The sequence below is a fragment of the Rhinoderma darwinii genome, chromosome 6 (genome assembly GCF_050947455.1).
Source record: "Rhinoderma darwinii isolate aRhiDar2 chromosome 6, aRhiDar2.hap1, whole genome shotgun sequence".
Lineage (NCBI taxonomy): Eukaryota > Metazoa > Chordata > Amphibia > Anura > Rhinodermatidae > Rhinoderma > Rhinoderma darwinii.
In genome coordinates this window covers 121219864-121235104 of record NC_134692.1, presented here as the reverse complement: position 1 = coordinate 121235104, position 15241 = coordinate 121219864, and the positions used below count along the sequence as shown (strand labels likewise).

At 44.9% G+C, this 15241-nt stretch overlaps 1 protein-coding gene and 1 long non-coding RNA gene across 6 annotated transcripts in view; one reads left to right on the top strand and one right to left on the bottom strand.

The window, feature by feature from the left end:
• The window catches only part of LOC142655731 (uncharacterized), a 188257-nt gene extending 180954 nt beyond the window's left edge, over positions 1-7303 (bottom strand). For 3 of the 4 annotated variants that reach the window (XR_012849543.1, XR_012849541.1, XR_012849542.1), the window contains exon 1: positions 7035-7303. This is a non-coding gene — a long non-coding RNA (uncharacterized LOC142655731). The remainder of the gene's footprint in view (positions 1-7034) is intronic. The other variant, XR_012849544.1, reaches the window with a different exon arrangement.
• The window catches only part of EEF2K (eukaryotic elongation factor 2 kinase), a 56797-nt gene continuing 48723 nt past the window's right edge, over positions 7168-15241 (top strand). Inside the window, exon 1 of one of the 2 annotated variants that reach the window (XM_075830226.1) lies at positions 7168-7399. The gene's annotated coding sequence lies outside the window, so the exon portion shown is untranslated. The remainder of the gene's footprint in view (positions 7400-15241) is intronic. The other variant, XM_075830227.1, reaches the window with a different exon arrangement.

Below are 15241 nucleotides of genomic sequence, written 5' to 3'. Positions count from 1 at the left end.
CCACCAAAAATGCCACTATAAACGCATGTTACATTTTAATAACGCAAGCGTTTCTAGAAGCGTTTTTTTTATGTCGTTTAAATTGCCAGAAAAATTCTGTGTGTGAAGGCGACCTAAAGAGGTTTCTTTTTTTCTTTATCAACAATTTTTATTAGAATATAAAACAGCATATAAGACATCTTACGATATTTCAAAACTTTGCACGCAGTGCAATAAATCCAAGCTATACAAATTTACAGGTACATAAGATCAAAAGGTAGGAGGTATCCTCCCAAACATTTAAAAAAAAAATAAGAAGGAAATAATAATATCCAATGGCAAATAACAGCACAATATCCATATTCGAAAGTAGTGCAATATGTAGGGAAACCAGTCCCAGAAAACAAGTAATAATGACCATTTTTAAGTGTTAATTTTAACACAAAGTGACACAAACACAAGACAACAGAAGGAAGTACAAACAAACAAAAGCACACAGCATTGGCGATAGGTGCGTTCAAAAGAGGCCACCCAACCAGAGAGGCAAATCAGCACCACCCCGAAACACCAACCAAACTGACCAATTTTGAACAAAGATGTCAGATTTACCCCGATCAGCAGACATCAACTCCTCCATCCTCATAATCCCGTTCATTTCAGTTACCCATTCCTGCAAAGAAGGCACATGAATGGACTTCCAGTGACGTGGTATTATAGTTCAAGGTTCAGTCAGAAAATGCCGAAAAATACCCTTTTTGAGGTGTGGGAGTGATCCAGGAACCATGGAAAGCAAGCCAATAGAAGGAGATGTAGGAACTTCAGTGTCAAAAAGCTTATTTCCGAGGTCAAAAATGTTTTCCCAAAAGGGACGGCGCTTGGGGCAATCCCACCAAATGTGCAACAAACATGGTTCCAGGAGCCTCCCTACCCCTCCAACAATCAGCAGACACATCAGGCAATATCCTGTGCAGAAAGGAAGGGCAACGGTACCATCTGGTAAGGATTTTATAATTTTTCTCCTGAGCAAAACAGGAAGTCGGCAATTTGTGAGCCAAGAAGAAGCAAGTCCCCCAATCCTCTTCAGAGTGCCGAACCCCCATTTCCTCATCCCGGGCTGTAGTGAACACCAACTGAGAGGAAGAATAGCTAGGTCGGAGGATCCCATGCAGATAGGACAGCATGTGAGAAGGAGCAGAAGTCAAGAACAGATAAAGTTCTAAAGGAGTCTTATCCTGTAGCAACACAAGACAATCACCCATGGAAGAGAGATACGAACGCAGCTGGAAATAGGACCACCATATTGATCGTCTCCCCGGGCAGGCCTCAGAGACAGCAGCAAGCGACAAAATAGCACCATCAGTGGTAAGGGTCTGAGCTAAGTATCCGCCGTCCTGTCTCCCCCAACATAGGAATGTGTCCATACCCACCGCTGGAGGGAAGGAAGGGTTATCAAAAAGAGGAGTCATAGGACCCGGATGGTGAGCAAGATCCAGGGTACCAACGATCCGCTCCCAAACTACAAGAAACTGGCGTGTGAGGAAAGGCAGAGAAGTTGTTGGTCGCTGGAGACCAGCCAACCAAGGCAAAGAGGACAATGCAAGAGAGGCCATACCTTTCTCAATGCGCACCCATTGCTTACCCGCAGCCGAGCGGAACCAATCCACCAATCTCATGAGGATTGCAGCTTGATGGTAACGTTTAAAGTCCGGTAAACCCGCGCCCTCCTCCACTTTGGGCATACGGAGGACAGAAAATCTAATCCGAGGCTTAGAAGAACCCCACACAAATTTGGTTATGGCCCTATGCAAGGTCTTGAAGAAGGCCGCAGGAACTACAATAGGGACAGTCTGAAATATATACAGAAATTTGGGCAATATATCCATTTTAACAGCGTTAATATGCCCGAACCACGCAAGGTCTAAAGAGGTTTCTTAAGAAGACCCTCCTCTATAAGCCGGAGCGGAGATGTCTAAGTATGAGCGGCTCTGGATTTCATGGACTTGGCCCAGTCATGTATTACACGGTCAGCCGTTCATTTGCACGGGCACTGTGTAATACTGGGAGCAATGTGCGGTCGGACAAAACTTCCCCTGGAAATGTCATCTTATAGCAGGGGGATCCAGGATTCAGAGCACAGCCGAGAAAACCCATTTATCAACATAAATGATATGCTAAACGAAAAAAAATCCTCTGCCAAAGAAAAAACAAAAAACCAGGCTGAGACCAAAGTTGTATTGAAATATTTCATGATTTAAAAAGGTGTCTCGAAACTACAGTACATTCAGGCCTTTTGAGGTTATCGCTCTCTTAGTGGAACTGGTTCTAATGCCTATAAACTGACCCCTCAGATTTGTCTTTTTGGGCTCCTAGATGAGGAAAAGTGGCCCCTTCGTGCCCGCATTTTCCTCACAGAAACCTCGTTTATAACCTGTAAGGCCATTGCAATATGGTGAATGGGACCGAATCCAACATCCCTTTCCCAATAGAAATCCTTGGTAACCACAATTGAACCATACGTGGATATAGAGTTTTCAAGCAAGGCCTTACGTTTAATGTTGCCCTGTGCGGTATCTTCTGTTGGCGCCCTCTTCCCCTCATTGTGTTTTGTCATAGTGTACAAATACCCATACCAAACATTATAACCAGCGCCAAACATTAACCAAATAACACTTCTATATAATTACCTGAATAACAATGCTATACTGTGCAGCCACCACCATACAGTGCCCAAATAATACCACCATACAGTGCCCAAGTAATAACACCATAGAGTGCCCAAGTAATAGCACCATACAGTGCCCAAATAATAACACCATATAGTGCCCAAGTAATAGAACCAGAACAGTGCCCAAATACCACCATACAGAGCCCAAATAATACCACCATACAGTGCCCAAATAAAAGCACCATACAGTGCCCAAGTAATAGCACCAGTGCCCAAATTATACCAATATACAGTGCCCCAGTTATACCAATATACAGTGCCCAAGTAATACCAACATACAGTTCCCAAATAATACCACCATATAGTGTCCAAATAGCTCCTCAGTGCCCAAATTATACTAATATGCAGTGCTCAAGTAATGCCACCACACAGTGCCCAAGTAATAGCTCCATACAGTGCCCAAATTATACCAATATATAGTGCCCAAATTATACCAATATACAGTGCCCAAGTAATACCACAATATAGTCACCAAATAACATGTGTCATTTAAACCAGGGCTACATGTCAACATTGGCCTCTGCATGTCACGTGTCCAAAGATTGCTGTGTCGCATTGTGTACATTGCAGTAATGTAAGTGAAGATGACCGTGTTGTGACCCCAAGTTGCCGCGACCACTACATGATATCCAAACTTGACAGATTTCTTGCGACTGTCAAATTGTAGTCACAGCAACTTGCAGGGAGTGGCGTAGCTATAGGGGTCGCAGCGGTCGCACTTGCGATCGGGCCCCAAAGCCAAGGGGACACGAGGACCCGTCCGCACCACCTCTGTAAAACAATGATATGAGGCTGCTGCACAAGCTGCATGAAGACCGGAGGCCGCGGAACATGAAAGAAGTCAGCTGCTTCCACCCAGGAGAGAAGATCCCGCCCACCAGTCATGACGTCTCCTGAGACTCCACCGGGTACAGTACCGGCAGTTTGCAGACCGATCATCAGCGATTCCCCTGCTCCTTAAAGACTGCAGAGGGATGTGAACATCACTACAGGGCTCCTACAGTAAGTGCTCCCCTAATCACTCATGATTACATGACTATATTTGTTTCCCGATTTTCCCAAAAATCGCAACAAAACTGCACCATTTTTAAATTGTGGCACAAAAATGCAATGACATCCCTGAGCCACTGATAGGCGTTAGCCCTGTTCACACTGAGTTTTTTTGCAGGCAGAAAAATCTGCCTCAAAAGCAGACTTTGACCTGCCTTCAAATTCTTGCCACGATTTTCGTGACGCTTTTTGCCTGCGGCCACTGATTTCAATGGGAGGTCAGAGGTGGAACCACGGCAAGAAAGAGCATGACATGGTAGGCTTAGATATGTGGCCCATGTGTGATCCTGTCTGATGGGCCCTGTATCCAAGCCTACCACAAGGCATGCTTAGATACAAGGCCCTAGCAAACAATAATCTTATACAGTATAAGCATACTGTCTGCAGGGCCCTGTATCTCTAAGTCTACCTTGTGGAAGGCTTGGATACAGGGCCCATCAGACAGTATCACACATTGGCCCTGTATCTAAGCCTACCACATGTGTAACTAATGGGTTTTTTGTGTGTTTGTGTTTCGGATTCAAGGACTACTTCCATTACGGCTTTTTTTATTTTCAATAAAATGTTTTTTCTATGTCTTAAACTTTATTACTACCGCCCTAGTAATGGCCGCTGTCTGATTGACAGCGTCCATTAGGAAGGTGAGGCTTAGTGTTAGCTGGTGCAGAGGCTAACACTAAGGCTGGATTTACACGAGCGTGTGCGTTTTGCATGCGCAAAAGGCACTTAACAGCTCCGTGTGTCATCACCATATGATGCGTGGCTGCGTGATTTTCGCGCAGCCGCCATCATTATAACACTCTGTTTGTAAACAGAAAAGCACGTGGTGCTTTTCTGTTTTCATTCATACTTTTTACTTCTCTTGCGCGAGTCGCGCGCGTCACACGGAAGTGTTTCTGTGTGGTGCGCGTGATTTTCACGCACCCATTGACTTCAATGTGTGCGTGATGCTCGAGAAACGCACAAATATAGGGCATGTCGTGAGTTTTATGCAGCGGACACACGCTGCGTGAAAATCACGGACTGTCTGCACGGCCATATAGAATAACATAGGTCCGTGTGAGGCGCGTGAAAACCACGTATATCACCTTCGTCTAAATGAGCCCTAACCCCCATTATTAGCCCGGTACCCACCACCACCAGGGGTGTCAGGAAGAGCCGGGTGCGATCCAGTACACAACCATCTGTAGTGACGGTCAGGCACGGGGGCGGCCGCAGGCTGCTATCATTGGGCTGGGAAAGCCCAAAAACAGCGGCCCTTCCCATCCTGGTAATGCTAGGCTGCTGCTGTTGTGTTGTATCTGGCTGGTTATAAAAAATGAAGGGGACCCCATGTCACTTTAAAAAAATTGGAAAAAACTATGTGGGGGTCCCCCCCATTTTTCATAAATCACAATCACAGGCTGCAGCAATCACATGGACCGCCGCGTCTTCCAGGGAGGTCGGACTGGATGTCAAGAGGGACGCGTCACCAAGACAACGGTACGTATGAACTTCTTTTACTTTCAATCGCTGCGGAAACTCTGCCCGAAAGGGCTGCCCCTTCTCTCTTTCCAGCACTGATAGAGAGAACGGGCTGCCGATTAGTGCAGAGAATACAGGTCCATAAGTACGGGTGGAATACTGGTGACACGGACACGTATTTACGGGCACGGGTCCGTAAATACTGGTGGCATACAGGTCGAATACGTGTGACAAAGGAGCTGTATTTACGCCAGTATTTACGGGAGGAAAAAAATAAGTTTGTGTGCATGAGCACAGCAATTCTTAGGCTACATTCACATGAGCGTGAATCTGGTCCGTTATGCATCAGTGTGCTTTGCGAGGGGCATGCGTTATTCATGCACTCGCAAAGCACATCTTTTTTTTATTTTATTATTATTTTCAATTGAATTGATGCGTAAATCACACACAGCACACGGATGTGCATCAGTGTGCAGTGCGCGGTTTTCACACCTTCATTGACTTCAATGGGTGAAAGATGCGTGAAAATTGCACCAATATAGGACATGCAGTGAGTTTTACGCAATGGACACACGCTGAGAACTCCTGCATGTGTGAACGGCCCCATTGAAATCAATGGGTCAGTGTGCTGTGCGTGATTTCCCTGCGCAGCACACAGACGTTATTCACGTTCGTCAGAGTGAGCCCTTATACTTACCTTTCCTGGGTTCAGCGCTGGAGCCACAATGTCAGCGAGCTGGGCCCTATATCTAATCCTACCATGTGTGATACTGTCTGCTGAGCCACTGTATCTAATCCTACCATGTGTGATACTGTCTGTGGAGCCACTGTATCTAATCCCATCCTGTGTGATACTGTCTGCTGGGCCCTATATCTAATCCCATCATGTGTGATGCTGTCTGCTGAGCCACTGTATCTAATCCCATCATGTGTGATACTGTCTGCTGAGCCACTATCTAATCCTACCATGTGTGATACTGTCTGCTGAGCCAATGTATCTAATCCGATCATGTGTGATACTGTCTGCTGAGCCACTGTATCTAATCCCATCATGTGTGAACCTATCTGCTGAGCCACTGTGCTGCATCGTTTTGTCACTTAGCAATCACCAGCGACGCAGCTAGAAAGCTGTGGCCCGTCGCCCATGAAAAGAAGTTTGGGGGGGCCCCCCGAGATGGACTTTTGCATCGGGGCCCTTGAGCCTTTAGCTACGCCCCTGCTTGCAGGTCATAAGTAAACACATTCAATCTTACATCACTGCGAAGTACGCAGCGCAACACAATGATCTTTGATCACGCAGCCAAAGTCGCCATAGTCTTAATAACAGTGGTATACAATATTAAGGCCACGTTCACACGGCGCATTTTCATGTGTATTTTTGTGCGGAAACTATGTGGATTCCATGCCAATATACACAGGAAAACCGCTTACGAAAAGCTCCCCATTGATTTTACTCAATAGTTGTTTACAAGGGGCAGAATTTTCCACACATGGTATTGAAACCATGAGGTGGAAAAAAAATTATGTGACTTCTTCACGTAATTTCCGCACATATTCCACACGAAACCCGCGCAGGTACCACACGCAGCCCTGTCTTATTGAATGGGGCTAATTTACAGGCGTATCCGAAATTTAAACTGCAAACAACATAGGGGTGTTTTTTTAGTCTATACTCCTGTATATTGACCCTGCTACACAGTATATGTCATTACATTTACTTTCCCTTTAAGAATATTACCGTGCACTTATTACGTATGATTTGTGCGGATTATAATGTGTATTAAGAATTGCCATGAACCACGCTGGAAGCTTTTACCATCTCTCCCGGCTGCTGCATGTAAGTGGCCGCCGCAGATATCACCACAACTACTGCGTCATGGCCTCGGCGCTTCCTCTATGAGGAGATCTGCGGATGATTGACAGAGAACGTTGATCCGACCAGTGGGCGTGGTTATGGGCGGAGTCAGCTGGAATTGAGTGTCAGGCAGAGCCTAGGTCTTCCTGTGCTGCGCTGTTGTTGGGGCTCTGTAGTGTGGGACCACAGGACGGGACAACAGTCTGGACATTACTGGCCTGGTGCTCATTCATTGTGTGACAGCTTTCTCCCCTCCATCGCAATCTCCAGATCCTGCCTTCTTCAGGCTGTGCTGGGATCTCCAGGGTGTGTGCCATCTGTGCAAGGTAAGAAGGCGCAGTGTCTTATAATGTACAGTCCTGCATGGCCTTATGTGCAGGATTGTATGTGCAGCACCAGTCACACAAAGCTGTATACCTCCTATAGACTATACTGGCTGCTGTGATGCAGAATTTGCCAGGCTTTGGTGACACATGGCATGACCATGTGTACAGAGATCTCTCTGTATTGTAATGTGGATGATAATTATTTCTATAGCACCAAAATAATCTTCTGCAATCATCTAAAATCGTTGATCATTTATTGGATACATCAAACAGACTAGTCACATGTAGGCGCTATACTGTATATACTGCAGGAAGCCATAGGCTGGGTGTTATTGTTTTGTCCCTGTGTCTATAGACAGGTCAATATTGCCTTTTATGTCCAGGACCAGAGGGCAGATAACAGCGAGGTTTAGTCATTTCTTGCACTACTCAATGCATTTTACGCGGCGCTGCATATGTTATTTTTCTGTAGATTATATTCTGTATTACTTTATATTAGTTCTCCCACCGCCTTGCATTGACTTGCTGCAGCAGTGTGTTGTTGTTTTTCATGTAGCCATGTTGTGCAGATGAGGGTATGACCCACCATGATAGACGGGCACATGGCACAAGAAAACAAACAGGCATCAGCAGAATTTGGTGTCAGTCTTCAGTTAACTCTTGCTCTACCGGTGGAATAGACCATACGAGCGCAAGCAAGGAAGATAAATTTTTGTCATATTTAGGGGGGATTCTTAGCAGCGCTAGCCAATTTTTTTGTCTTGTTACATAGTGAAAAAAAAATTTTTTTTATATTGTGTAATTTTATTTATTTTTTATTTCTGCAAATATTGTAATTGTACTACTAAATATTGTCTGTGTAGTTTGGCTGCACTACCTCGTGCATGGAGCCTATGTATTTGAATTACAATGTGGTGCTTCTGCGAGACACCATATACTCCTAGAAGTGTTTTTTTTTTTTTTTTTAGGGAGGAATACCTCCACAGCATGGCATGCAATTGAACGTGTCATTTGTTGTTGTTTTTTTTTGTTTGTACCAAAAAAAACAACAATCTATGGGCCCAATATTATGGATCTCTACAACACGGATCCGTAATACGGCCGTGTAAATAAGGCTTTAGGCAGTCTTTGTTGACAGCAAGTGGGCCTTTTACACCTGCCGATATTCGGCCGGTGCAGCGAGCGCCCATCAACAAGACATCGTCGGTCGGCGCTCGTTTGCTCCTGTCGCACGGAGCTATTGATGCATAGTTACTCCGATCGCTCGTCTCCATACGTTATCATGTCGGCAGCGTGTCTCCCTGTTTACAGTGGCGGATTAAGTAGACCATGGGCCCTGGGCTGTTACCCAAACTTGGGCCCCCCTTCCTCACCGTAACTATTTTTAACACTACCTTTTTGGGCAAGCATTAACAGTGTTACGATTCCCCTTGTCACAGCGCGGTGTCCCTACATACTGACAGGATCACACTGTGCAGGGACACAACCTCCTGACAAGGGGAATTGTCTATCAGTCCTGGACCGCAGAAAGACTTTTTGTGAAATACAAGGATTTCCTATAATAAACATGTCAGGAGAGGTGACAGATTCTCTATAAATCTAGTGACTCACAGGTGACGACGTCTCAGATTCTAGTAGTTTTTTTCCTCTTTTCTTCTCCATCCGGTCCAGCGCTCATGACGACTTCTCCCGGCCATGACTCATTTCTGCAGAATTTGCCACTTAGACGTCTCCTCACTTTTCCAACATTTCCACACCTATAAACGAAAATAAAGTTATCATGGTGCCACATAGTGTACCCCTAAATATAATAGCACCAAACACTGCGCGCCTGAATATAATACCACACACTGTAAAACACCATACACACAGCCCCCTGTACATAGTGCCACACACAGCCCCTGTAGATATTACACACCCCCATAGATATCGCCATACACAGCCCCCTCTATATATCACACATCCCCCTCGTAGAGAGCGTTACACACAGCCCCCTATAGATAGTGCCATACAGCCCCCCTGTAGAGAGCGCCACACAGCCCTCCCCCTCTTGTAAATAGCACCAAAAAGCCCCCCCTATAAAAAGCGCCACACACATACCACGGTGGATAGCACTACACAGCCCCCCCTTGCCTCACAGCGCTCCCCCTTGTATATAGTGCCTCACAGCGCTCCCCCTTGTATATAGTGCCTCACAGCGCTCCCCCTTGTATATAGTGCCTCACAGCGCTCCCCCTTGTATATAGTGCCTCACAGCGCTCCCCCTTGTATATAGTGCCTCACAGCGCTCCCCCTTGTATATAGTGCCTCACAGCGCTCACCCTTGTATATAGTGCCTCACAGCGCTCCCCCTTGTATATAGTGTCACACAGCGCTCCCCCTTGTATATAGTGCCACACAGAGCTCCCCCTTGTATATAGTGCCACACAGCGCTCCCCCTTGTATATAGTGCCACAAGGTTATGTACACATTTAAAAACTTTATATTATAATTATATATATATATATATATAGTATGTCTGTGTATCAGTGTGATTGATTGATTTTATTAAAAAATATTTTTACTTTTTGAGATACGGCTGCTTTGTATTCTGTATCCGTCAGGTCAGCAGGACTGACAGGATCAGTGACATGCAGGATCCACCTCAAATCTATCACATCTAAGATTATAATTTAGCGCAGGGCCCGTTTCACTGATCCCGTCAGTCCTGCTGACCTGACGGATACAGGATACAAAGCAGCTGTATCTCAAAAAGTGAAAATATTTTTTAATAAAACGTAATTACAAAGTTGCACCAAACACACATTTTTATTAAAAAAAAATAAAACCGACGTTATTTTTGCGACGTTTTTTCCGTAGACAATGCAGGTTTCGTTTTTTATCGTTTTTATGCACACATTTTTTGCCATTTTAGAATTTTTATTCATAAAGTTTGAAAATAATAGTAAAAAAAGAAGCTTTTTTACGTTTCAGCTATTTTTTTTTGGTAATAACATTGTTTTACCCTAAAATAGACCTTTTATCTGTGATCGTCATTGTCTACCGTAAATTTTAATATATTACATGTCTATATTAGGGTAATTGGGTCAGCGCTAGCGTTACAACAATGATTGGCGGGGGGGGGGGAACGTTTTTTTTGGGGTGGGTATTTTATGTGTATTTATTATTATTTATTTTTTTTGCACTTTACTATTTTTTATTACTATGTTCTGATCCTCAAAGGTCAAAAAAGACCTTTGGGGAACTTTATATCTACTTTCTCTTTGTTTTACACCATGTTTTTCCACTGTAACTGGAGCTGCACAGCAGCCCCAGTTACAGGGGAAATCAGCCCTCTCACAGTGACGATTGTCACTAATAGGGCTGTGCTGGGTCTAGTAAGACCCAGCAAAAGTCTGCCACTAACGGCACCCGGCGATCATGTGACCTGTCACATGATCACCGGGAGGAATAGAGACAGCGCCGCTGCTGCTGTCTCTATTCCTGTACACAAGCGTTCATTGAACGCTGTGTAAGAAGACATCGGAGAAGACAGAAGCAGCGAAAGCTGCTTCTGTCTTCTCCTCAGGGTCCCCGGCAGTCACTGACAGCCGGAGACCCGACATTCAGCTGCCCGATCGCGCGGGCAGCAAGTTAAAACCCGAGCCGTAGAAAGTCTATGGCTCGGGTTTTAAGCACCCGTCCCTGACCGCTGGCCGTAAAAATACAGCCAGCGGTCGGGAACCAGTTGGGCAGGAGGATAATCCTGTACTGACCTCAGCGCCGGTGACCGCCCGCCGGCTCTTCTCTTGCTGCTTTGGAGTAACAGAACAGCCGTCCGTCGCTGTTCTGTTACTCAATGGCGGCGGCCCGCACTGTCAGGGAGGCGTGTCCTACCCCTGGATCCCGGCGAATTCCCTGCTCCTCCCCATCTTCGGCCGTTAGCAGCGCTAGCGCGCTGAATAGATTTACGAGATAATGTGCGTTTCGGGCTGCCATGGGCCCCCTGGAAGCCTCGGGCCCCGGGCGGCCGCCCGAAACGCCCATATGATAATCCGCCACTGCCTGTTTACACATGGAGATTTGCTGCCAACAACGATCATATTTCACTTTTTTAAAACGATACGATCATCTTCTGATCACTGCCCTGTTTATACAGGGCAACTATCGTCAACGAGCGTTATGAGTGCTTGTCTGTCCGATAATCGCCCAGTGTAAAACCCCCTTTAGTGTCTGCAAATGAAATAAAACAAAAAAAAGCAATTACATGATTTGTCACCGCTGAGCCCTCTGATTGGCTGCGGCAGTCACACGCTATGTGCATGTAAACAAGCATCAGGAGTGCCGCTGGATCACTGGGGGCAGTGATAGGTAAGTATTGATTTTTTTTTATTATTTAATTTACAGCCCCTAAGAAATAATTTTCACTTCCATATTTTTGCAATCTAAGCACTGGTCGTTTTTTGGCCCCCTGCTGCACGCTGTGTGATATGTTCAGAGCACCAGCTTCTAGCCAATTATTTGTAACTGTTCTCGAAGGTGCCATTCACGGGACCTGATGTCTGTATAGGAAACAGGATATTGATCAGCCATAACATTAAAGGGCTGAGGGCCCCACCGCTGGGAACTCCACCCATCATCAGATCATGGCTCCCAAGCCCCCATTACAGAGTTTGAATGGAGTGGTGGTCACGCATGCTCACTGCCGATCCATTTGATTTTTATGGGGTCGATCGAGACAGCCAAATACAGCGCTGGGGGGACCTAGCATTGGGACCCCCAGCACTTATACATTTGTCACCTATACTGTGGACAGGTGAAAAATGTTTTTTGTGGAATAACCCCTTTAAAACCACCAGTCTAATATTGTGTAGATCCCAAAACGGCTCTGGCATGGACACCATGAGACCTCTGAAGGTGTCCTTTGGTATCTGGCACCAAGACGTTCGTAGCAGATCCTTTAAGTTCTGTAAGTTTCGGGGTAGGGCCTTCATGGACCAGACTTTTTTTTCCAGCACATCCCACAGATGCTCGATCGGATTGAAGAAGCGGTGTACTTGGTCTCTAACAATGTTTAGGTAGGTGGTATGAGTCAAAGTAATTACATGAATGCCAAGACCCAAGATTTCCCAGCAGGACATTGCCCACTGCCTCCGCCGTCTTCTCTTCTACCTATAGTGCATTCCCCCAGGTAAGTGACACACACGTAAGATGTAAAAGAAATTGGCCGCCTTCTTCCATTGCTCCATGGTCCAGTTCTGATGCTCATGCTTTTAACGGAGGACAGGGGTCCGCATGGGCACTGTGTGTTCTGAAACCTTACTATTATAGACCGCTGTAACTGTTTCAGCAATTTGTGCTACAGTAGCTCGTGGGATCAGACCAGACGGACTAGCCTTCGCTCTCTATGCACATCAATGATTCTTAGGCGCCCATGACCCTGTCACCGGTTGTCCTTCCTTGGACCACTTTTGATAGGCACCAACCACGGCCTGCCGAGAACACCCCACAAGATCTGCTGTTTTAGAGACACTCTGACCCAGTCGTCTAGCCATCGCGATTTGGCTCTTGTCAAAATCCCTCAGATCCTTACATTTCCTGCTTCCAACACATCAACTTCAAGAGCTGGGTGTTCACTTGCTGCCTAATATAACCCACTCATTGACAGGTGCCATTGCAATGAGATAATCAATGTTAATAATTTCACCTGTCAGTGGTTTTAGGCTGTGTTCACATGTTTGGGTCCCCATTAGTTTTTGGTCCCGGATTTTGAAAAACCTACAAAATGACGCAATTTTTTTCTAAAAATTTTGACAAAACAACACCTTTTGCTAGACTTGAAATTATTTTACATTACAGTGACACAGTGTTGCTCTGCCCACCTACATATCCCATGATAAGTGAGTAGCATTCTAGGAAAATTGCCAGGAAATGAGCACATCATATTTAAAGTAGTTGTTACATAACTTTTATTATTATTATGAGATAACTTTCTAGTCTATGTGTTGATCTAGTGATATTACTGCATGCTGTAAATGTGGTATTGTGAACGCTACAGCGCAGGGACTATTGCAATCCATTAAAGGGGTGTGATAATATCCTTAGGAAAGGCCATTACTGACGGCCCCACCCCCAGGACTCCAGGCATCAGCAGAATTAAGGGTCTGTTGCCCCCTTAATTGATTACACAGGTACAGTCTATAGACCATCACTATTTGGGTCTCAGAACTTTTATTTTAAGGCTAGGTTATTTTGTCGCTTGTAACCCCAGATTAATTATGACCTCAGACCCTCCTCTTATTGCCATGTGCATTGACTTTTCACGGACCATAAACATGAAATACCTGTTTTAAGACCACGTAACTTTTGGAGCTTCTTTTTTTTTTTTTTTATTCCTTTTTAACATCTGCGTTTTTACTTCACTAAATTGCTTAAAAAAGAAGCCAGATTTTGAGTGGGCAGGTTTTCTACCAGAACTTTATACATCATGGGGGAAAAAAAAAAATCTTTGAGGCCCCATGTACATGACCATGCCCATAATCACAGTCCATGACTACGGGCACCGACGGCCGCAGGCAGCTGTCCGCATTTGCGGGCCGTGCTCCCATTACAAAGTATGGAAGCAAGGTCCGTAAAATAAAAAAAATTTACATGTCCTATTTTTTTTAAGGAAGGCTTCTGTGCCATGGACACCTTCCCATAAGTATACGGGAAGGTGTCTGTCGGCCATAGAAACGAATGGGTGCGTAATTACGGACAAAATCTACAGTCTTGTGCATGTGGCCTGAGGCCTCACACAAATAACTGTCTGAAAATGTGTTTTCAGTACATTGCTATATTTAATATGGGTGCACAAAATGTCTGTTATAGGGTCTGTACATATTTCTTTTTATGTGCTTTCTGCCATGAAAACTGTATTGATGCCTCTATTGACTTCTATGGGGAATACTTGGATTATTTACGGCATCTGATGGACTATGTTGCAATTACTTTTACGTGGACTGCCCATAGACTAACTTTGGCTGGGCGCAATGAGCAACTGCTACAGTTTTTTTTCTTCTTGTTTTTATATATGTCACCCCAAGTTCTCTGTACATTGGCCATTCTAGGTTGATTGTTATGATTTCTGGGGTTTATATGAATATTTTTACTCCGTTAATTTGAACCCTTCTGTCAACCAGGATCCTCAGGATAAACAGATAGGGAATTGTTGCAGTACATAGGACATAGAAAACCTTCATTTAAATGGTGGAATGAATACTTTTCATTACTAAAACCTCAGTAAGTAATGCTGCATCAGTAACAGAAATCTATGTCTAAAATAGCTTTTTAAAGGGTTTTTCCCAACTGGACAACCCATGTCCTTATAACCTGTTAAGGAATATGAACATAGTGGGGGGGGGGGGCTTTCTATTTAAATGAGAGGCTTCTGCTCCCATCACAGCCATAAATTTAGATCGTCTCCATGTAATACTGAATTTCCCCTGCGGGGGCATGGCATCGCTCATATCAACCAGACCCGTGGTGATTAGCCAATCATTGAGGCTGCTGCATTCTGAAAGGGGATAGTCCAGTAAGTCACCCCCTTTAATAGATTTCCAGGTCCTATTTTGTTATACAATATACTCCAGCTGTTGCATGTAAGCTTATAAAGTCAAGTGACAGAATTGGCTGTAGATCTCTAACCAAGGCTCAAGGCACCATTTCCAACCACTCTCTCGTTTTAAAGGGTTTGCACTTTAGCTGCTCGGGGCCAGAGTAAAGCATGAATAGCCTTTGAAAATCACTGGCACAAATCAATAGCGCAGTGTGTTGCTATGGATTAGAGAATAATAGGCTGGTGACTGCATATCTAACATGATG